The 25,047-nt window shown below is 36.3% G+C and overlaps 1 protein-coding gene across 1 annotated transcript in view; it reads left to right on the forward strand.

The window, feature by feature from the left end:
• The window catches only part of GRID2 (glutamate ionotropic receptor delta type subunit 2), a 1,435,943-nt gene that overhangs the window by 1,039,083 nt on the left and 371,813 nt on the right, over positions 1 to 25,047 (forward strand). The gene's annotated exons all lie outside the window — the stretch shown is intronic.

Genomic DNA, 25,047 nt, shown 5'->3' on the forward strand with positions numbered 1-25,047 from the left:
CCAAGGACAGGAAAGTAAAAGCATACTTCTTCAGAATACTTCCCTTGGGTTTACTAATGACAAGTCAAAATGCAAAGAGGTTTTAGTTTTAAAGTGTTGTTTTCACAGACGCGCCATGTAAACTGCCTAGTAATTATTTTAACCTAGAAAGAGGGAGTCCATCATTCTTCAAACTGAATTTGTGATTCTTGCCTATTTAAAATGTTTGAGGAAGGAATTTCAGGTTCTCTAAGTGATGGAAGTTAGCCTGAGCAAATGAACTTTACATTTTTTAGGCTTTTGGGGGTTTTTTGGTAGGGTTGAAGTATTTTTTTCCTCTTTTATTTAACCATTCTTAGTGGTTTAATTTTTGAATTGAGAAAATGAAATATTCAGACTAAAATTTTTCCTATTGATTCTTAAGTATTGTGCTCTGCAATTCAATTAAAAATAACAAGCTGCTATGTTGTTCTGAGCCAAATGTAATCTTTAAGACTATGGTCAATAAAGCACTCAAGAAAATGAGGTATTGAGGACAGAATGGTCTGAAATCTATTGGGGAATAAAGAAACAACTGATTAGCATTTGAAAAGCAAGGTCTTTTACTTTTTTTAGAAGTCAAGGAGAATTTTTTTTTTTAAAGATCATTCATCAAAAACACAAAACAGGGTTTGAAAATAATCCTATCTTTGTTTTATGAGTCTTTTCATAATTTTAAGAATGACTTTTGGTTATCAGCCTTCAAAGGTAAAATGCGTTTTGATACATGTAATGGTATAGGTGGGGACTCTTCTAGAGTGTATACTGAGGAATACAAGAATAAATAGCAACAATGCTCAGATTTTTATCAATTCTAATTTTTATCAATTGACATTTCCTCTGTCCAATGAAAGATCTAATAGGTGGGATAAGTGTGAGGGCTGGTTTTAGGCTACACACTCTAATTTATTACGAAGTGAAAATGTGGCAATAGAAAAAATCATAAATTTTGATTCTCCAGTAAACTATGGGAACCTCACTTTAATTTCCTAATGTATGTCCACATAATTAATTCAATACTCTCATCCATATCCACAGCTCTGATAAGAGCTGGCACAGAGGTCATTTTTATGTGACTTATTAACTTTAATAACACGTGTAGTACTGTTCTTTTATACGCTTATCATTTTGTGAAACACAGAATATTGCCTTTGTAGCTTTAGGTTCAGATGTCTCTACATATTTTTGGAAATTCTTACGACTTTTTTCTTGCTTTTAAGGATCAGCCCTTTTTTGCTTTCTTCTCTTATGTTTCTGCCCTTTAAGCAGGAGATCTTTTCTTTTATGTTTCCTACTGGGCTTCATAATAAAATCAAAAGAAAAAGGTGCATCCTTAAGAAAACAGTCAACTCCCTGGAAATAGTAAACCTGTCATCTTATTCTTGAAACCTTAGATCAGCCAAGTCAGTTGCTGAAATACTGAGTGTAGTCTCTACAAACTGTATAGAGTTAGCAAAACTTATACAGATCTGTTCTCTCCAGGTCTCCTTTTTAGGGAAGAGACTATCTTTGTTTAGGAAAATGATTTGACACTGTTGGAAGGAAAACTTTTCCTCTACTCAGTTAGTTTCCCATACTTATGGGCATGTGCCTTAACTAATAATACACAAATTAATGGGAGAAAAGATAAGGTTTATTTACACGGGCATATGGAAGACCCTCAGTAATGAGTAGCTTTTGAATACTCAGAGGTAAAGTTTTATATAGCAACTGAATAACCACAAAAAAAACCAGGTGGGAGGCTTGCTGGGTAGTTGGTTAGGGCTTTAATAGGTAATCTATCTCTCTTAGAATTGAGTCAGTGGCAACTATGTAAAGGGAGTGTCAGATAAAGAAACTGCCGATAAGATTTCAAATGTTTTCACATTAAAATAATCTTTACACCAAAACAGCAATCACTTCAATGTGTTAACTAAAGTTGAAGAAGCCCCGTGTTTCTAGCTATGTTTTCATTTCCTCTACCTTTCCTGGTTTATGTGGATAGTGATTTTCATAGTATTTGCAGATGTATTTTGTATTTCTCTCATCTCAGTTGTAATGTCTCCCTTTTCGTTTCTGCTTATTTGTATCCTTTTCTTCATTTAGTTATTCTAACTAGAGGACTATCAAATTTTTTTTTTTTTAATCTTTTCAAAGAGCCAGCTTTTTGTTTTGTCTATCCTTTGTGTTTGTTTGTTTGTTTCCATTCCGTTTCATTTAGTTCTTTGGAGCCTTGTTATATCTTTTCTTCCGTGAGGTTTTGGCTTGATTTGTTCTTCTTTCCCTAGTTCCGTTAGTATAATATTAGGTTATTTATTTGTTATATTTCTGTCTTTTGGATTTAAGCATTTAAGGCTATAAATCCTGCTGTCAACACTGCTTATGTTTTATCTAATGGATTTGAATGCTTGTGTCATAATTGCTGTTCAGTTCTAAAAATCATTTGATTTTCATCTTAATTTTCTTATTGACCAAAGAATCCTTCAGCAGCAGGTTAGTTTCCATAACTTTCTATAAATATGAAAGCTCTTTTGGAGTTGATTTCTAGTTTTATCCCACTGTGATCCAAGAAGGTAAATGGGATGAGTTCAGTTTTTGTGGATTTCCTGAGACTTGTGTCATGGGCTATCATATAACCTATCTTGAAAAATGTCTCATGTACTGATGAGAAATGTATATTTTATAGTTTGGGGGTAGAATGTTCTGAAAATGTCTGTGAGGCCCATTTGTTCTAGAGTCTTGTTTAAGTCCATTGTGTCTTTGTTGATCTTCTGTCTCGATTATTTGTCCAGTTCTGACACTAGAGGGCTGAAATCCCCAGTGATCATGAAGTTGCTTTTTTTTTTTCCATACCTTAAATCTATTAGCATTTTATTTATGAGTCTGTGAGGTCCTGTGTTCAATGCGTATATATTTAGGATTGTAATATATTCTTGCTGAATTGCTACCTATATCATTATACAACGGCCATCTTTGTAATTTTTTTTTACATTGTTAATTTAAAGTCTATTTTATCAAATATGAGAATAGATATTCTTGCCCACTTTTGGTTTTCCTTGGTGTGGAATTTTTTTCCATCCTTTTAGTTTTGAATCTTTGAGTATCCTTATGAATTAGATGGGTTTCTTGGAAGCAGCATATGCTTGAGGTATGTTTTTTCACTCAGTAAGCCCCTCTTTATCTTTTAAAAGGAGCATTCAGACTGTTTACATTAATTTTAGTATTGATATGTAAGATACTGGGTATCGTGTTGAATGATAGCTAGTTGCTTTGTCTTCCCCTTATGTTACTGTTTTGTAAAAATTGTGAACTTTAACCTTTGAGGGTTTTTACATGGTGAGTATTGATTATTCTTTTCCATATATATAGAGCACTTTTAAGGTTTCCTATAGGGCAAGTTTCATGGTAACAAATTCCCTTAGTTTTTGCTCATCTGGGAAAATTTTATGTCTCCTTCATTTAGGAAATTTAATTTTTCAGGATATAAAATTTTGACTGACAGTTATTCTGTTTAAGAAAATTAAAAATGCAACCCCGTTTTTCTGGCTCGAGAGCTGTTTATAGAGAAGTCTTCTGTGATGAGTTACAAACATCTAACTTATGTACAACTCATACTTATGCCTGGAGGCTACTATAGTAAGTCCCTAATGTTTGACTTACACTTACAAATGGGAACTATTACAGTAATAGGCAAATGTACGCATTTCAATTTACATACAAGTTCAAATTAAGAACAAACCTACAGAACATATCTCATTCATAACCCAGGACTTCCTGCAGTCCAACGGGATTTCCTTTGTAAGTATTTTGTTGCTTTCATCTCACAGCTTGTAGGATTTTTCTCTTTCAGTTTCACTTTGATCTGACTGCTAGCTACCCTATTTCCTCGAAAATAAGACAGTGTCTTATTTTAAGGTGTGCTCCCAAAGATGCGTTAAGTCTTTTTTTCAGGGGACATCTTATCTTTCCTGTTAAGTAGGTCTTATTTTTGGAGGATGTCTTATTTTGGGGAAAACAGGGTATGTGTCTTGGTGATGTCCTATTTGCAATTATTCTTCCAGCTGTTTGAGGATCATCCTTTCTCTGGATAACTAAATCAGAGAAGTTTTCTTCTATTATTCTAACAGTTTTCCATGGTTATTGCTTTTCCTTCTCCTTCAGAAATACCTATAATTCTCATATTAGTGAGCTTTGCTTAATCCCATAATTCTCACAGTGATTGTTAAGTCTTTGTTTTTTTCCTGCATTTTTTACTGATTGGGTTACTTCAAAATCTTTGCCTTCAAGCTCCATAATTCTTCCTTTTGATTGGTCTAGTCTATTGTCAAAACTTTCTGACTCTTTTCATTTCTTTAGCCTTCTGTTATCTCTCTTCTAATACTATCTAACTCTTTAATCTTTCATTTAAATTTGAATTTTTTCATTTTCATTTGAATTTTTTTTGTTTCTTTGAGATAGTTTTCTATCATCTATCTTCTCAATTCCATTTATCTTGCCTGCCATTCATAACTTGAATGTCAATACTCTAATTTCAGCAACTTTCTTTGGTTGTAACTCATTTTTGGAGTGCTATTATGATCCTTTTGGCATGTCAAGGTAGCCTGTTTTCTCACGTTGCTGGAGTTTTCATGCTGGTACCTTTTTATTTGTAGCATGTATAGGCCCAGCCACACAGGTCTGCTCTGTTCATGGGTTCTACTTTGCTCCAGGCTTTATTTACTTCTCTCAATTTAAAGCAGATAGAAGATATGGTTTACCTTTACTCCTTTTCTGGGACCTCTCTTGCTTGGTAAAGTGTGGTTGGGACCCTGGATGTGCTTGGGTCCTACTCCATATGTTTGAACATGCGGGGCTGCTGCTCTGCTTTCTATTCCTTATTCCCCTGCAGTTGTCATTGAACAATTGTGGTAGGGCTAGCCTCTGGTGCCAGGGGCATACATGAGGTGGAGCTGACTGATAGAACAGGGCATGCACACAGGATGAAGGAGGTCCACTGGGTATGGACCTGGGCAGGCCTGGGAAGCTGAGATGCCAGTTGTCTGGGCAGAGAAGAGTCCATGTAGGGTGCAGCTCAGGACATAAGAGATATGCAGCATATAGTGGCCTTGTGGGTCATGGGTAGAGTAGCACCAGGGGCACTGAGGGCCAGCAGGTCACAGTTCAAGCATGGAGTAAAGTAGAACCCATGAACAGAGCAGACCTGTGTGGCTGGGGTTATACATGGAATGGAGCAGGTCTCAAGGGCATGGCACATGTGCACAAGCTGGGACAGGTGTAGGGTAGAGAACACAGGTATGGCAGGGCACACAGAGGGCACAGCACCCAGAACACCTGTGTAAGATGGTGGAGGTCCATGGTATGGAGACCAACAGACCCAAAGGCTGTGCTGACTTTCATCCTGCACAGGGCATTTCAGGCAGTGGTGGCAGCAGCAGCAATTCAGCTGTCCTAGCAGTGGGTAGTGGGGGCTGAGGGCTAAAGACACTTATCCCACCTGGGTCCTGTGGAAAGTGGAGTTGAACAGGATTGCCCTGGCCACAGCAGCTGGTACTTGGACCATCATCTCCTGCTTTGCTCAGGGCCCTTTGCAACAGCAAAGGACAGGCTATAGACATAAATCTGACCCCTCGGCAAAAGTACATACTAGTTACTAACATTTAAATGTTACAATGACACCAGCTGCAGAGCCCAAGGCCTGTAATTCAATTCTTCTTTCTCTCCAGATGAATGCACCTGTGCAGAGTCCATTCAGGTCTCTTTTTCAGTCTCGAGGCCTATGGCAGTGGAGGAGCCCTCCTGCTACTCCAGTTACAGTATCCTCAGGGGAAGCATAGAGCCTGAAATTTTCTCCTCTGTCCCTTCCTCATATGTCGGCACCTTTCCTTATACCTCTGGCCCTGCTGAATATCTCCTCCCACTTCTAACTTCATCACTACCTGTCTCTTGGTATTTCAAGGGCTCTCTCTCTGACAATAGAGCCTACGTTGGCATCTAATCACTACTTTTGATCCTCTCTGTGACAGCAGAGTTGTGCAGTCTGCCTCTAGGCCACAATCTTGACCACTTTACCAGGATTCAAATTTCAATCTTTCTTAGTACCTTTGTAACATTATTTTTCTATTTTACCCTCAAGTCTCAGTTCTCTTCTTTGTAAAATGCAAATCACAATAACCATTCTGAAAATGTAAATGAGGTAATGAATCTAAAGTAATAAGGATGATGGATGATGACAGGCATGAAGCAAGATTTTTGTGGTTGTTGTCTATTTAAACTTCTTCCTTTAGCCTGAAAATATATTCCACTTAAAAACCATTTTTTGACCCTGAATCTCTTTTATTTTCCTTCTCTTAATTCTTTTCTTTTGCAAGGGCCTCAGACTCTTCAATTCTGTCACAACTTTTTAAAATGTGTTCATGATCTCCTACGTGGCAGATGAAATGGATGATTTCAGGTCTTATCTCTCTGGGCCTCTCACCTCCATCAGAATTCACTGATAACTTACTTCTACAAACTCTGCCCTCTTAACTTCTTCCAACAGCCTTCCCCTGATTCTCTCTGACCTCTCCTTTTTCTACCTCCTCCATTGCCGTCTCTTCCCAAAGTTTCATTCATGATCTTCCTATACTTTACTCCTGAAAGATTTTACTTTCTTTTTTGATAATTATGAACAATCTTTACTTCCAACACTCACCTCTCCTACCTGCTTTTGACCCATTAATCTACAAATGATATTGAAAAAAATATTCTACAATCAATGACAATTTTTTAGAAAATGCAGGAAGCAAAAGTTAACAATAAGAAAAATCTGTAATTTTTCCATCGAAAAGTTACTTGCTAATATTTTAGTGTCTGTCACTAACTAGCTAAACTAAAGTTTTCTTATCCATAAAATTAAAGGTAATTATAGTCCATACTCAAAGGACTGTTGGGCTTAAAAGTGCCTAGCACTCACTAAATGCTGTAGGAAGGTTTCCTATGATTATTATTATTATGATTTTCAAATTTCAAAGATATACCTTATGGAGAGTTTGTACATTTTCTTTTCTATTAGCAAGATACAAATGAAAGTTTTTAATGTAAATGATATTTTTACTTTCATAGACATAATCGCTAGTTTTTCCAGCTACTTAATAATTTTATAGTTGCCTCAAATATTCAATAATTTATCCAGTATTGTAATTTCCAGCATTTTAATCACAACATCATGTTTTTATTTCTCCTTCACTGAACTATGTAGAAATGTAAATGAAAGTAATGATTTTACAGAGGTACTTTAAATCTCCCTGTCAGATAAACAGAGAAAAGCTACTCCCAACCTTTAAAAATGTTATATTGGTTATTTTTTTTTTTTAATAAATGATCTGTGGTCCAGCTCTGAGCAGATGACACTGTAATAGAGGACAGAGATAGTGGCATTGACTGCCCAATGTACTGTTTAGTAGTCTGTTATGCAGATACCCCTTTTTAAAAAAAAACAATCCCTAATTGTTGGACATTTAGGTTTCTTTCAACTTTTTCCTATAAGACTTGCAACATTCTTTTAGACAGGTACTTGGACTCATTTGTGATTATTTCCTTAGATGTAAAATCATCATATGAAATAATGTGAAAATTTAGAGGCATTTGATCGCCTACTGAGAATTTGTGTTCTGGAAAAGTTTTCTAATTTAATTCATATAAGTAGTTAGTGTATAAGAAAGCTTGATTTTTTTGCATGCCTGCTAATAAATATTAGCATTCTTTTCATTGCTACTAATCTGATGAGTAATAGTGAAATTATTTTTGTTATTTTAATTTGTATTTCCCAAAGGTTTGTTAAGAGAACAACAAATAGATAATTCTCCTTCCATGTTTGCTATCAAACTTTGCCTTTTAATTGTAAGTTTTAAACATTATGACTTTCATGACTATTATTTCTTCTAAAAATTATTATTTTTCTTTTAAATGGTTCTTAAAATTACTCAGGGATAAAAAGAAATTTCATATTTTCATGCTTTCTCTTTAATTTGAATGTATATTAATTTTGTGTTCAGTGGTACAGGTTTTTACAAAATACTGTCTTTGATTCTATATTGAACGTATTCCCTGAAGAGTTTATTGACTGAAAGCTTTAGTTCCTCTAAAAGAATTATCATGACAAATGCTCCACATAAAAAACATTCAAGGAGAGTCCCAGACATCAATACTCTTCTGAAGACTGATGCCCCCCCTGAGGATCCCGGGAAAGTCTTATACATCACTTTTCTCTAATACTTATAACCACACATCCAATATATCAATAAATTCCATCAGCTCTACCTTCAAAAAATACCTCTAATCTCATCACATTTCATCAAATCCACTTTGTTGCTAAGTCACAATCAAGGTGCTCCTGATTTATTATGAAAGACTCCTAACTGGTCTCCCAGCTCCATCCCTTAACCCTTCCAGTCTTTTGTCAATAGTTAACTGTGGATGATCTGGTTGGTACACTGTGAAAACAAATCTGGTCATGTCCCTTCTCTGCTCAGAATGTACCTGGCTTCACCTTTTAGTGGCTTCTTATCTCAGTCAAAGTGAGAACCAAAATCATCATCATGGCCTATCGACCCAGTGAAAGCTCCAGCCTACCCAGATCCATTGCCTCTCAGATATTTCTTACTCCCTGGCTCTAGCTCCCGCAGTTCCAACCACATCATTGTCTCCTCTGTCTCTAAAACATATCAAAGACACTTACCTAATATATTTGTACCTACACTTTTTTCTGGAATGCTTTGTCTACAGAGGCTCTTTATAACTGAAGATACAAGAAGGTACAATCCTTTCTCATATCCTCCTTGTTTTTATTATTTATTTAATTTTTATTATCATCATCTAGTTTTTCTTATTTGTTTATTGTCTGTCACTCCCAATGGAATGTATATGTAAAAAGACAGAGATGTTTATTGTTTTCTTCACTGCTTTTTGGCACCAGGAACTGATTTCATGGAAAAATTTTTCCACAGACCAAGGGGTGGAAGGATAGGACAGGAGGCGGCTCTCAGGCCGTAATTCTGTGAGTCTGGGTTCCTAACACGCCATGGATTGGTTCTGGTCCACAGCAGGGTTGGAGGGGGACCCTGGGGACCACAATTTTACAACAACTGGATTGTTTCTTCCACTCTAACTGTTCCTTAGGTTTATTTTTCTATCCCAGTGTCCAGATACCTCTTTAATAACAATCTCCATACTTTTAGCCTTTTTGAACTTATAGAAATTTCCTAATACTCATGTATGTTTTATAAAAAATAATGAGGTTTTCCCAAGGAGAATGGTGATCATTAATTCTGTATGTATCAAAGTGGAATGTGTCATTCCCGAGCAAAATACAAGCTCACACCAGGCATAAAGACAGCATTTGTTTGCTTCAGCCAGGTGCATGTTTTATAAAAAATAAATAAATAAATAAATAAACAGGCCATTAAGAAATATTCTTGTTCTATTTGTGCTGTGCGTGTTAGCAAAATTATAGAAAATTTCCAGTGACTCATTCCTTGTTTTGGCTCTCTGAACACTCTGTAAAGTCATGCATATTAAAAGCTCTAACCGGGTCTCAATAAAGTCTTGACAGTAGAGCTTGCAGCTTGTACCCATCAAAAAATGTCAATGCTATTTCCAAACTCTGTCAGTAGCAACAATATTACATAGTTATTCATATGTGGGAATTAACTACAAAAATCTGCAAGTTGCAAACAGCATTGTAAATCAACTAAGCAATTAGCATGGGATTTTTTTAAGTGACTGAATACAAATTCAGAATTATGAAGTTATTATCTAATAACTCAACAAGTGATGTGAATAAACCTTGCTAATATGAAAATTATCCACCACCGAAACACCCTTTTCTACTAGCAGGTCTATGGATCCTTATTCTAATGCACTTGGATTTATGAACTACAGACATTCGTGAAAGGTTTGTTCCAGTTGCTGAGGCCTCTGCTTGGAGAATCTGTCATGCAAATGATTAGCAAATCATAATCTGTAATTTGTTCTCACTTAATAGACAGGTTTTCACCATTTTAGACCCACATCCTATTAATATTCTTTGAAAGTAATTGCTGGAAAATGATTTTAATAGCAGGATTTTATCAATTCTTTTCCCCTTTTCCTACAATAGATGACTCAAAGCCTACTACTTACACTTGAAAGCCTATCTACTTACACTTTGAAAATGTGTGCTAAATAAGCATAGCCTGCAATCACCTGTCATCTCTCTTTTGCAAAGGACCTCAATCCTCTCCTGCCACAATCCATTCTGTAATCTCAAAATTACTTTTTATTATATACACTACTTTGATTTCTGACTTCTACAACTGCTCCAGTTCCCTGTTAAATAAAAAGAAGATATTTTTTCTTTTGGAGCCTTCTCTTTTTTTAATTTTTATTATTTTTTTATTATTAAATCATAGCTGTGTACATTAATGCGATAATGGGGCACATTACACTGGTTTTATAGACTGTTTGACACATTTTCATCACACTGGTTAGTATAGCCTTCCTGGCATTTTCTTAGTTATTGTGTTAAGACATTTATATTTTACATTTACTAAGTTTCACATGTACCCTTGTAAGATGCACCACAGGTGTAATCCTACCAATCACCCTCCCTCCACATGTACTCCCCCCTCCCTCCCCTCCCTCCCCTTCCTCTCTCCCTTCCCCCTATTCTGAGGTTATAACTGGGTTATAGCTTTCATGTGAAAGCCATAAATTAGTTTCATAGTAGGGCTGAGTACATTGGATACTTTTTCTTCCATTCTTGAGATACTTTACTAAGAAGAATATGTTCCAGCTCCATCCATGTAAACATGAAAGAGGTAAAGTCTCCATCTTTCTTTAAGGCTGCTTAATATTCCATGGTGTACATATACCACAATTTACTAATCCATTCATGGATCGATGGGCACTTGGGCTTTTTCCATGATTTAGCAATTATGAGTTGGGCTGCAATAAACATTCTGGTACAAATATCTTTGTTATAATGTGATTTTTGGTCTTCTGGGTATATACCTAGTAGAGGAATTATAGGATTGAACGGCATATCTATTTTTAGATCTCTAAGTGTTCTCCAAACATCTTCCCCAAAGGAATGTATTAATTTGCATTCCCACCAGCAGTGTAGAAGTGTTTCCTTTTCTCCACATCCGCGCCAAAATCTCTGGTCTTGGGATTTTGTGATGTGGGCTAATCTTACTGGAGTTAGATGATATCTCAAAGTAGTTTTGATTTGCATTTCTCTGATGATTAAAGATGATGAGCATTTTTTCATATGTCTGTAGGCCGTGCACCTGTCTTCTTCAGAGAAGTTTCTCTTCAAGTCCCTTGCCCAGTCTACGATGGGATCACTTGTTCTTTTCTTGCTTATACGTTTGAGTTCTCTGTGGATTCTGATTATTAAACCTTTGTCGGAGACATTACCTGCAAATATCTTCTCCCATTCTGAGGGCTGTCTCCTTGCTTTACTTACTGTGTTCTTGGCTGTGCAGAAGCTTTTTAGTTTGATCAAGTCCCAGTAGTGTATTTTTGAAGGTGCTTCTATTGCCCGTGGGGGTCCTCCTCATAAAATACATACCCAGACCGATTTCTTCAAGGGTTTTCCCTGCACTCTCTTCTAGTATTTTTATAGTTTCATGTCTTAAGTTTAAATCTTTAATCCAGTGAGAGTCCATCTTAGTTAATGGTGAAAGGTGTGGGTCTAATTTCAGTCTTCTGCAGGTTGCCAGCCAGTTCACCCAGCACCATTTGTTAAATAGGGACAGTGGAGTCAATGGGCAGCCTTGTCTGGTTCCTGATCTGAGTGGAAATGATTTCAATTTAACTCCATTCAATACGATATTGGCTGTGGCTTTGCTGTATATTATCCAGGGATGCTGGATATTATCAAAAGCTTTTTCTGCATCAATTGAAAGAATCATATGGTCTTTGGTTTTTAATTTGTTTATGTGCTGAATTATACTTATAGATTTACATATATGGAACCAGCCTTGAGACCCTGGGATAAAACTGACTTGGTTCTGATGTATAATTTGTTTGATGTGTTGCTGGATTCTGTTTGTTAGGAGCTTGTTGAATATTTTTGTATCTATTTCATTAGTGATATTGGTCTATAATTTCCTTTTCTTGTTGGGTCTTTTCCTGGTTTGGGGATCAGGGTGATGTTTGCTTCATTGAACGTGTTGGGTAGTCTTCCTTCTTTTTCTACATTTTGGAACAGGTTGAGTAATATAGGTACTAGTTCCTCTTTAAAGGTTTGGTAGAATTCTGACATGAAGCCATCTGGTCCCGAGCTTTTCTTTTTAGGGTGATTTTGTATGGTTGATGCTATTTCAAAACTTGATATTAGCCTATTCAACATTTCCACTTGATTCTGGCTAAGTCTTGGAAGGTGACGTGCTTCCAAGTATTGGTCAATTTCCTTCAGATTTTCATATTTCTGAGAATAAAGTTTCTTGTAATATTCATTAAGGATTCTTTGAATTTCTAAGGAGTCTGTTGTTATTTCATCTTTGTCGTTTCTGATTGATGAGATTAGAGATTTTACTCTTTTTTTCTGGTTAGGTTAGCCAGAGGTTTATCTATTTTATTGACCTTTTCAAAAAACCAACTTTTTGATTTATTGATCTGTTGTATAATTCTTTTGTTTTCAATTTCATTTAATTCTGCTCTTATTTTGGTTATTTCTTTTCTTCTACTGGGTTTGGGGTTGGAATATTCTTCCTCTTCCAGTTGCTTGAGATGCACCATTAGGTTGTTAACTTCCTCTCTTTCCATTTTCTTGAGGAAGGCTTACAGTGCTATAAATTTCCCTCTTAGGACTGCCTTTGCGGTATTCCAGAGGTTCTGATAATTCGTGTCTTCATTGTTGGTTTGTTCCAAAAATTTGGCAATTTCCTTCTTAATCTCATCTCTGACCCAGCTATCATTCAGCATAAGGTTATTTAACTTCTATGTTTTTGTATGAGTATGCAGATTTCTGTAGTTACTGAGCTCAACTTTTATTCCATGGTGGTCCGGGAAGATGCAGGAATAATTTCTATTCCTATAAATTTACTGAGGTTAGAAAAAGAAGATATTTTAATCTGGTTTCAACATTTCTATTATCTGGGTCCAGTTAATGTATTTTTCTAATTTTTATTGTATATTGCAATTTATTACTCATCCAGAAAAAGCATAAATCATTTATTAATAAACAATAAATTAACCTCCAGGAAACCACTGACCAGAACAAAAAAACAGAATATTGTCACTACCACAGAAGCCATCTCACCTGGTGCATCTTTCCAATCATGCAGCCCCCAGCCTCCCAGAGCTCACCCCCCAGAGAGAATCCCTTCCTTGATTTTCTTCCTACTGTTCCAACGTACATGTGCATTCTTTAAAATGTAGTTAATTTTATCCATTTTTAAATTTTACATGAATGGAATCAATCTCTGTTTTCTTTGGTTATTGCTTTTTTCACTCTAGCTACTCTTTTTTAAATGCATTCACTTTAGTATATAGCACTAATTCAATTTTAAGTGGTTTCAAATTCAGTTGAATCAATATGCCCCAATATATTTATCTTTTCCTTATCGTTGAGTATTTGGATTTTTAGATTATTTATAATTTGGGTTATTACAAAAACTGGTGCTATAAAGTATTCTCAAACATATATTTTGGTGCCCAATATTGTCGTGAATTCATACCCAGAGTTTGGAATTACTAGGACATAGCAACACATGTCTTCAGACTAGATACTCAAAATATGTAATACTCAAAAAGAGTGTTTTACATTTTACTAGATCAGTCAAAATGCTTTCCAAAATGATTATACCAATTTGGACATCCAGCAAGAGAAAATGATAGGTCCTATTTCTTTGCATGGTTTCCAGTACTTAGGATTCTCTCGCTGCCTTTCTGGCTGTTCCTCCTTTATTTATTCTTGGTTTGGGATTTTTTTATTCTGTGTTTTATTCATCTTAAATTATGGATATTAATTCTGGCCTGTTAAAATTCACTAATTCTTTGTTTATCTTTTTTCTAATCAACTAATACATTCAGTCACTATGTTTCTACTTTGGGTAATTCTCCTTTCTAATTCTCAATTTTTTTTTTCAACTCTGTAATGATGTTTTATATAATTTGCTGTCCATCAAAAGAAAACTTGCCCTTATTTCTTCATAGTATATATAATACTTGTAATATACATCTAAAAAAATCTAATATCTGTTTCTGTTGGTTTCTTTTCTTTTTTTTTTTGTCTCACTTTGTTGCCCTCGGTAGAGTGCTGTGGTGTCATAGTTCACAGCACAGCAACCTCCTTGGGCTTAGGTGATTCTTTGCCTCCACATCCCAAGCAGATGGGACTACAGGCACCCACCACAATGCCCAGCTATTTTTTTGTTGCAGTTTGGCCGGGGCTGGATTAGAACCCATCACCCTTGGTATATGGGGCCAGAGCCCTACCCACTGAGCCACAGGCACCACCCTATTTCTATTGGTTTCAAATATATGAAGAATTACTTCCTTTTACCTGTTGTCTTTGATTTTTGTTTTGGACATTGTTTACAAACAGTTATTTGAAGGAATAATATGGGGCCTAAAATAAAGATATTTTCTTCCAAAGAGGGTTGTGTGTTATTTTCTGTAAGGTATTTAGAGTTTCTGCCAGTTTAGTCCCACCTTAAATTGTGTTAAAATTGGAGAGAAACTGGATTTTAATCCGTGGTTTGGAAACATGGATAGTTAGAGAGATCCAGTGGAATTAAGAGAAACTCTGATGCCTCTCTCTACTGTAACTTACTGTGACCTTGATATGAAACTCTGTGTTCCTAAATTTTCTCATCTGTTAAAAATGTGCACAGCTATTAATATCCAAAACTGTAACTTTTATGGTTTTCATTGTATTTCCTTGTGGTTTGCTTGGCACTGGTTATGGTGTGTGCTGCTTTTTGTTTTGCTTTACATTTTTTGAGTACATTAAGTACCTTCCTCACTATTAGGTTATAATGATTTTGCTGTGAAAGTGGTGCGTGCCTATGACCTATTATCATATCTTTTGCTATCCTGAGTGTATTACCTTGAGGGAGAAGATGCTCAATTGATTTTAAATGGATAAATTAATGAAGGAATAAATTTTAGAGATAGGTTCATAGAAAAAAATGATTAAACCAAACTACACTTTGCCACAGAGATGAAACAAGTATCTTTTCTCTTACAGTTCCCAGAGCTTCAATCTAATTCTCATTGTGTTTACCTCCCCAATATATTGGCTGATGGTCCACATGGAGAACTAACTTCAGTTAGAATTTGTGAATAATGATACAAATCTGTTGCACAGTTTAAAAACAAAGCTTTAAAAACATTGATCCAGATGAGAAATGAGAAGATGCAATAAAGGTTTATTTAAGGCATAAAATTTAAAAAGGCATGTTCATCAATAATTCATCAACTCTCTTTAAAAGAACCCTTAGTATAACCATTTCTATTCTGTATCTTTAATCCATTTTAGGTGACATTGCTAGGAACAGATTGTGGCAACAAATCCATTTGCCTGGGGATTTATTACACTAATAAAATTAGATTTAAAGACATTTTGAGAAAGAAGTTTATCATACTAAGAAAAAAACAATTCAGCATATTAAACAATTGATCTAAAGATACATAAGTAAAAATAAAAAAGAATAACTAATAGTTCATACCAGCATGTACATTGGGATATTATTTTGCCACATCTATAATTTAGCTGTGCAATGCAAGTAAGTTTTTAATTTTTTAAGTATCACCTCAAAAAGTGTTCTTCAACTTTCTCATAATTGAATTATTGCTAATCATGACAGATTTGTTAGATTTTTAAGGTTATGAAAAATAGAGAATGCATATGACCCAAAATTAGTGATGGAAAAAACAGTTAAATAATATCTTCCATGACCCATCTTTCAATTGATTTCCCAATTGATAGATGTACAGAATCTAAAGATGAATAAGTGGTGTGTACTAAAATAAGTACATGCCTTCAGATGCCACCAGTGACAACACAATACAGGCATTTAAGACTCTACTGGTTATAGAACTTCCTGATGTTACTTACATGCTCTGTGAATTGGATCTTTATTTTGAAATGACATTCATTCATTCTCATTCTAATGTCCTCAGGACTTATGTGTTTGTATGATATAGAGTCATTGGCCGAATTTTGTTCAAAAAAAAAAAATAAAAAGTCACAAAGTCTGCTAATTGTCTGCAACTTTTATTTTATGCTTGAAATATATAAATATTTGGAATCATCATCAATCTATATTTTTACCTATAATATTAGAGGATTGATTGGATGTTCACTTTTTACTCATTTATTGCGATGTCATTTAGATGAAATAATTTATTAAAAATTAGATGTACTCTCAAAACCTTTTAGCTGCTGAGCTAATAATCTGTCAATATTCACTAAAATGAGATGCTACTATAAAAGGAAAAATCAGTAGCTTAGCAAAAAGAGAATGAATTTTTTCTTTCTTTCTGACATTCTAGAAACCTAGAGAGTCAGTTCAAGTCTGGTGCAACATTTCAGGTCTCAGGGACAAAGAGTTTTATCTTTCTTCTCTGCTGTGTGTGTCTCAAATAGTTACCTGAGTACCAGCCATCGTGTATAGGTGCCAGCTGTGAAGCAGTCGAAAGGACAGCAAGCAATGTGGCACAAACCAGCCTGCCTGCATCACATCAGCTTAGTCGCATGGACTCACTTTGCCTGGAGTGGGACTGCAGAAGGTTTTTACTCTCAATAGTGCTAAACTTTAATAAAATAGGTAGAGAAGAAAGCTGCTACCAGGGGACATGGAGCAGTAGCCTACTCCATGTGGCTGTCCATTACCGATTCCTTATACTCTAAGGTAACATGTGAACTGAGAGAGAATACATTTTCAAAATGAGAAAACGTAACTGGTTTAGAAAAGATTAAAGAAGTGTTATAAACACAGTAATACCAACATACTTATAGATGAGAAACAAACTTAGCACTGACTTTTGAAATATCCAAAATGAAAAGGAACACCTCAATATTAATTACATTATTTTCACCATTTAACAAAAGGTACTACTGGAACAAAATGAAGCTTTTTGATGCTGAGCAATTAAAAATGTTATATCATGCTAATTTTTAGGGAAAAGACTGAGTGTTATGATAGACAGTATTCCTATAATAGGTGCAATGATTTTATAAGCCACTTACTTAGTGTCTCTGAAGAAAAGCCAAAAAGCAAAGTATTATTTTACATTTCAATGAAGGCTATTTTATGAGTCCCTGAGGAAAAATAATTCAAAAGAAAATCTTCAGGTATTCTGGCTTAGACCCAAGGAGAGAATTTTAGCCTGCCCAGAGGGCTGGATGGACTATATGCACTATGAATAGTTATTGGTACTTTACCTAACAAGTGCAGTCAGTGTAACCTAATTTCTTTGTACCCTCAATGAATCCGAAACAATAAAAAAAGAAAAAATAGTTTCAGTAAGTTTTAAAAGATTGAAAAAAATAATTATCTGCTAGTATTACTATTACTAAAAGATTTCTGAACAAGTTTAGGAAATTAAAAAATAGATGATCTAATTTTCTGTAGTCTGCCGGCATATTTCAAAACCAAAGGAGCTGTCTTAAGATCAGGTGTTAGGTGGGGCCTTGGTGTGTGTCACACTTTATGGGGGCAAGATATGATTGCAAGAGGGACTTTACCTAACAGTTGCAATCAGTGTAACCTGGCTTATTGTACCCTCAATGAATCCCCAACAATAAAAAAAAAAAAAAAAAAAAAGACCAGGTGTTACAAAAAGTGAAAGGGGCCTATTTGTTAAGAAGAAAAAAACTGGAAAAAATATAAAAGAGGTATAATCAGAAACCAATTCGCTGAATTTATTAAATTAGATGGCTTACCAAAAAGGTATGTGAATTTCTCATAGCAGTCTTATAAAAACGATTTTTGCCATAAAATATGTTTTTATCAATATTACAAAATTACTTTATTTTTTTTTGATAAAGACAAAGAGTTTATTGAGTATTGTGCATCAATATTCATTAGTGAAATTTTTTTGTTGGATCCATTCCTGGTCTTGGTATCAGGGTGATATTTGCTTCATACAAGGAGTTGGGGGGGAGGGGTTCCTTCCTTCTCAGTGGTTTTTTTTTTTTTTTTTTTTTTGGTTGGGGATTCATTGAGGGTACAATCAGCCAGGTTACACTGATTGCAATTGTTAGGTAAAGTCCCTCTTGCAATCATGTCTTGCCCCCATAAAGTGTGACACACACCAAAGCCCCACCCACCTCCTGCCTTCCCTCCTCCTGTTCCCCCCCCCCGTAACCATAATTGTCATTAATTGTCCTCATATCAAAATTGAGTACATAGGATTCATGCTTCTCCATTCTTGTGATGCTTTACTAAGAATAATGTCTTCCACGTCCATCCAGGTTAATACGAAGGATGTAAAGTCTCCATTTTTTTTAATGGCTGAATAGTATTCCATGGTATACATATACCACAGCTTGTTAATCCATTCCTGGGTTGGTGGGCATTTAGGCTGTTTCCACATTTTGGCGATTGTAAATTGAGCTGCAATAAACAGTCTAATACAAGTGTCCTTATGATAAAAGGATTTTTTTCCTTCTGGGTAGATGCCCAGTAATGGGATTGCAGGATCAAATGGGAGGTCTAGCTTGAGTGCTTTGAGGTTTCTCCATACTTCCTTCCAGAAAGGTTGTACTAGTTTGCAGTCCCACCAGCAGTGTAAAAGTGTTCCCTTCTCTCCACATCCATGCCAGCATCTGCAGTTTTGAGATTTTGTGATGTGGGCCATTCTCGCTGGGGTTAGATGATATCTCAGGGTTGTTTTGATTTGCATTTCTCTAATATACAGAGATGATGAACAATTTTTCATGTGTTTGTTAGCCATTCGTCTGTCGTCTTTAGAGAAAGTTCTATTCATGTCTCTTGCCCATTGATATAAGGGATTGTTGGCTTTTTTCATGTGGATTAATTTGAGTTCTCTATAGATCCTAGTTATCAAGCTTTTGTCTGATTGAAAATATGCAAATATCCTTTCCCATTGTGTAGGTTGTCTCTTTGCTTTGGTTATTGTCTCCTTAGCTGTACAGAAGCCTTTCAGTTTAATGAAGTCCCATTTGTTTATTTTTGTTGTTGTTGCAATTGCCATGGCAGTCTTCTTCATGAAGTCTTTCCCCAGGCCAATATCTTCCAGTGTTTTTCCTATGCTTTCTTGGAGGATTTTTATTGTTTCATGCCTTAAGTTTAAGTCCTTTATCCATCTTGAATCACTCAATTTTTGTGAGTGGGGAAAGGTGTGGGTCCAGTTTCAGTCTTTTACATGTAGACATCCAGTTCTCCCAACACCATTTATTGAATAGGGAGTCTTTCTCCCAAGGTATGTTCTTGTTTGGTTTATCAAAGATTAGGTGGTTGTAAAATGTTAGTTTCATTTCTTGGTTTTCAATTCGATTCCAAGTGTCTATGTCTCTGTTTTTGTGCCAGTACCATGCTGTCTTGAGCACTATGGCTTTGTAGTATAGACTAAAATCTGGTATGCTGATGCCCCCAGCTTTATTTTTCTTACAGAGAACTGCCTTAGCTATACGGGGTTTTTTCCGGTTCCATACAAAACACAGAATCATTTTTTCCAAATCAAAGTACGATGTTGGTATTTTGATAGGAATGGCATTGAATAGGTAGATTGCTTTGGGAAGGATAGACATTTTAACAATGTTGATTCTCCCCATCCATGAGCATGGTATGTTCTTCCATTTGTTAATATCTTCTGCTATTTCCTTTCTGAGGATTTCATAGTTTTCTTTATAGAGGTCCTTCACCTCCTTCGTTAGGTATATTCCTAGGTATTTCATTTTCTTTGAGACTATGGTGAAGGGAGTTGTGTCCTTAATTAGCTTCTCATCCTGACTGTTATTGGTGTACACAAAGGCTACTGATTTATGGACATTGATTTTATATCCTGAAACATTACTGTATTTTTTGATGACTTCTAGGAATCTTGTGGTTGAGTCTTTGGGGTTCTCTAAGTATAAGATCATGTCATCAGCAAAGAGGGAGAGTTTGACCTCCTCTGCTCCCATTTGGATTCCCTTTATTTCCTTGTCTTGCCCTATTGCATTGGCTACAACTTCCAGCACTACGTTGAATAGTAAAGGTGACACAGGACAACCTTGTCTGGTTCCAGTTCTAAGAGGAAAAGCTTTCAGTTTTACTCCATTCAGTAAAATATTGGCTGTGGGTTTGTCATAGATAGCTTCAATCGGTTTTAGAAATGTGCCACCTATGCCTATACTCTTCAGTGTTCTAATTAGAAAAGGATGCTGGATTTTATCAAATGCTTTTTCTGCATCTATTGAGAGGATCATGTCATCTTTATTTTTGCCTCTGTTAATATGGTGGATAACGTTTATGGACTTGCGTATGTTAAACCAGCCTTGCATCCCTGGGATGAAGCCTACTTGATCATGATGAATGACTTTTTTGATGATAAGCTGTAATCTATTGGCTAGGATTTTGTTGAGAATTTTTGCGTCTATGTTCCTGTGTGAGATTGGTCTGAAATTCTCCTTTTTGTTTGGGTCTTTTCCTGGTTTTGGTATCAGGGTGATGTTTGCTTCATAGAATGTGTTGGGGAAGATTCCTTCTTCCTCAATTTTTTGGAATAATTTCTGCAGTACAGGAATAAGCTCTTCCTTGAAGGTTTGATAGAATTCTGGAGTGAAGCCATCTGGACCAGGGCATTTTTTGGTTGGAAGCTTTTTTATTGTTTCTTTGATCTCAGTGCTTGAAATTGGTCTGTTCAGGAGCTCTATTTCTTCCTGGCTGAGTCTAGGGAGAGGGTGTGATTCCAAGTATTGATCCATTTCTTTCACATTGTCAAATTTCTGGGCATAGAGTTTCTGATAGTATTCAGAGATGATCTCTTGTATCTCTGTGGGATCAGTTGTTATTTCCCCTTTATCATTTCTGATTGAGGTTACCAGAGATTTTACTTTTCTATTCCTTGTTAGTCTGGCAATGGTTTATGTATTTTATTTATTTTTTCAAAACACCAACTCCTTGTTTCATTAATTTTCTGAATGATTCTTTTGTTTTCAATTTCATTGATCTCTGATTTGATTTTCGATATTTCTTTTCTTCTACTGAGTTTAGGCTTAGATTGTTCTTCTTTTTCCAATTCCATAAGATCTCTTGTGAGATTGTTGATGTGCTCTCTTTCTGTTTTTCGAATGTAGGCATCTAAAGCGATGAATTTTCCTCTCAAAACTGCTTTTGCAGTATCCCACAGGTTTTGGTAGCTTGTGTCTTCATTGTTGTTATGCTCAAGGAAGTTAATGATTTCCTGTTTTATTTCTTCCTTCACCCATCTGTTATTCAACAGAAGATTGTTTAGTTTCCATGTCTTTGGGTGGGGTCGAGCATTTTTGTTGGAGTTGAGTTCCACCTTTAGTGCCTTATGGTCTGAGAAGATACAAGGTAAAATTTCAATTCTTTTGATTCTGTTGATATTTGTTTTGTGTCCCAGGATATGATCAATTTTGGAGAATGTACCATGGGGTGATGAGAAGAATGTACATTCTTTATCTTTGGGATGGAGTGTTCTGTATGCGTCTATCAAGCACAGTTGTTCTAGGGTCTCATTTAAGTCTCTTATATCCTTGTTTAATTTCTGTTTAGAGGATCTGTCCAGCTCTGTAAGAGGAGTGTTAAGGTCCCCTGTTATTATGGTATTATCAGATATCATATTGCTCAGACTGAGTAAGGTCTGTTTCAAAAATCTGGGAGCATTTAAATTGGGTGCATAGATATTTAGAATTGAAATGTCTTCTTGTTGTATTTTTCCCTTGACCAATATAAAGTGACCATCTTTGTCTTTTTTGACTTTAGTTGCTTTAAATCCACATGTATCTGAAAATAAGATTGCAACTCCTCTTTTCTTCTGAATTCCATTTGCCTGAAAAATTGTCTTCCAACCCTTGACTCGGAGCTTCAATTTGTCTTTTGAAGCCAGGTGTGTTTCTTGCAGACAGCAAATGGATGGCTTGTGTTTTTTAATCCAGTCAACCAATCTATGTCTCTTCAGTGGGGAATTCAAGCCATTAACATTTATTGAGATAATTGATAAGTGTGGTAGTATTCTATTCATCTTATTTGGTGAGAGTCCATTGCTTAGTTTTATCTTTTGCATCAGTGTGGAGGTTAGGTTCTGTCCTTTAATTTCTGAGTTCTTACTTTGCTGCTGATCCATTGTGGTGGTCAGTGTGCAGAACAGGTTGAAGTATTTCCTGTAGAGCTGGTCTTGTTGTGGCAAATTTCCTCAATGTTTGTATATCCGTAAATGATTTGATTTCTCCATCAATTTTGAAGCTTAGCTTAGCAGGGTACAGAATTCTGGGCTAGAAATTGTTCTGTTTAAGTAGATTAAAGGTAGATGACCATTGTCTTCTTGCTTGGAAAGTTTCATTAGAGAAGTCTGCGGTCACTCTGATGGATTTGCCCCTGTAGGTCAACTGGCGCTTACTCCTGGCAGCTTGCAGAATCTTTTCTTTTGTCTTGACTTTGGACAGGTTCATCACAATGTGTCTTGGAGAAGTTCGGTTAGAGTTGAGGTGACCTGGGGTCCGATATCCCTCTGAAAGCAGTGTGTCAGAATCTTTGGTGATATTTGGGAAATTTTCTTTTATAATATTCTCTAGTATGGCTTCCATTATTCTGGGGCATTCTTCTTCCCCTTCTGGAATTCCTATAACTCGTATGTTGGAACGCTTCATAAAGTCCCATAATTCTGACAGTGAACGTTCTGCTTTCTCTCTCTTCTTTTCTGCCTCTTTTACTATCTGAGTTATCTCAAAAACTTTGTCTTCTACCTCTGAAATTCTTTCTTCTGCATGGTCTAACCTGTTGCTGATACTTTCCATTGCATCTTTAAGTTCCCTGATTGACTGTTTCATTTCCTTCAGCTCTGCTATATCCTTTTTATATTCTTCATATCGTTCATCTCTGATTTGATTCTGTTTTTGGATTTCCTTTTGGTTATTTTCCACTTTATTAGCAGTTTCCTTCATTGTTTCCATCATTTCTTTCATTGTTTTCAACATGTGTATTCTAAATTCCCTTTCTGTCATTCCTAACATTTCTGTATAGGTGGAATCCTCTGCAGTAGCTACCTCATGGTCCCTTGGCGGGGTTGTTCTGGACTGGTTCTTCATGTTGCCTGGAGTTTTCTGCTGATTCTTCCTCATGGGTGATTTCTTTTATCTGTTTCCTTGCCCTAATTTTCCTTTCACTTCCTCTTGCTCTTTAAGTTCTCGTGCCTGTGGACTAAGGGTTACAGGACCAGAAGGGTGAGAAGGTTTAAGAGCAAAAAAGGGATGAAAGAAAGGAGGACCGAGTGATAAGGAAAAAAAAAGAAAAATAGAGAAAGGAGAGGGAGTGGGTAAAAGGAATATTGACAAAAAGAAGAGAGGCACAGAAAGAGGGAGACAGAGCAATATAGGTGTACAGTAGGGTACTTTGATACAACCTTAAAAAAAAAAAAACACCTTCTGGGGTTGCCCAGTTGGGTGGTTCCCTTGAGGTCAGCAGCTCTTTGCTAACCTGATCAGACACAGTACCCCACCTCCACCAAGTAGAGAGGAAAGACAAAAATGCTATAAATCAAACCAAAACAAGCAAAGAGAAAAGTTTATGGGATAAAATTGGCTGGAAAAACCAAATAATAGCGGTAGAAACACTAACAAAAATGAAGTTCTAATTATTGAAATAGGCAGCAATGGGAAATTATAATTAAACTAGAAAAATTGAGTAAGAAAAAGGATCTGTATGGAAAAGGTTGAACTTAAAAAACAAAACAACAATCCACAACATCAAAATAAACAAAAAAAACAACCAAACCAAAAAAAAAAAAAAAAAACACAACCACAAACAAAGCAGTATGTATATGTTATTGAATATTGTCTGGGCACCATGTGGTCTTCTGGGGTATGAGATGTTAATCACAGTTCTGATACGACTGGAGGCTGCTAGTTTCTCAAACCCCAGCAGGTAGACACCCTAAATCTCTCTTCAGCCCACTTAAAAGTGAACTTGTTCACTTACTGAGCAGAAGCTTTCTCAGTGAAGTGCTTGTCACTGGAATCACTGCTGAAGTGGCTATCCACTTAACCTGTGTGTCAAAACTGGTCTCCCTCTGCCCTGGAGGGTTAGGGCTGCAAGGCGGCTCAGACCCCGCCCTTAGGCTACTTGGTCGCTGGGTTACCAGCTCCCACCCAATTCCAGCTCTGCGACCCTGAGGGCGGAGCTTGCCGGGGCAGATCGCTCACAATGTCTGCCTGTGACCCAGAGCCAAACACTATTAGCTCCGTCTGGCTCAGCGGCTCAGACTGGGGCCCTAGACAAAGGCCAAAGTTCTCCGCACTCCCGCTCAGGCTCTCCCCAAGGCAGTTCAGCTGAGTGCCAAGTCCAAAGACACCAAAACAGTTCACAGGTAAGGCCTTTTTGGTTTGCAGTCTCGCTGCTACTGAACTTACAGTTGCGGGCGGGTTTAGACGGATTGAACACACGTGACCACTTGCCGGTTTTCCACTGTTTTAGTCCTCCTCTTGGGGTCCAGAAGTCTCTCACTGACTCCCTGTATCCTCTCAGGGGTGATGATAGGCTGATCCCACCAGCCAGAGATGCCTGGAGTCCTATATCCCCAGACTCACGGTGCCCAGATGCAAGGAAGCTGTTACTCGGCTGCCATCTTGCTCTGCCTCCAATATACAAAATTTCTTAGCAAATAAATCTCAGCAAATGTGATATTATCTTAAATTATATGTTCTTAGAAGTTTGTTCTCTTTCCAGGGAATTGTAGGTGGATTATGGCTATTAAAATATTTTAGGTATTTTTGAGTAATAAAGATCTGAGAATAATTACAATAGACTTACAGTTTGTTAAGTATAATTTTATTTTTTGATGAATCTTAGATTGATCCTGAGATGGCAAGGAAAATGAACTCATGGTTCT

This window comes from Nycticebus coucang, chromosome 1 (genome assembly GCF_027406575.1).
Source record: "Nycticebus coucang isolate mNycCou1 chromosome 1, mNycCou1.pri, whole genome shotgun sequence".
NCBI classification, from domain to species: Eukaryota; Metazoa; Chordata; class Mammalia; order Primates; family Lorisidae; genus Nycticebus; species Nycticebus coucang.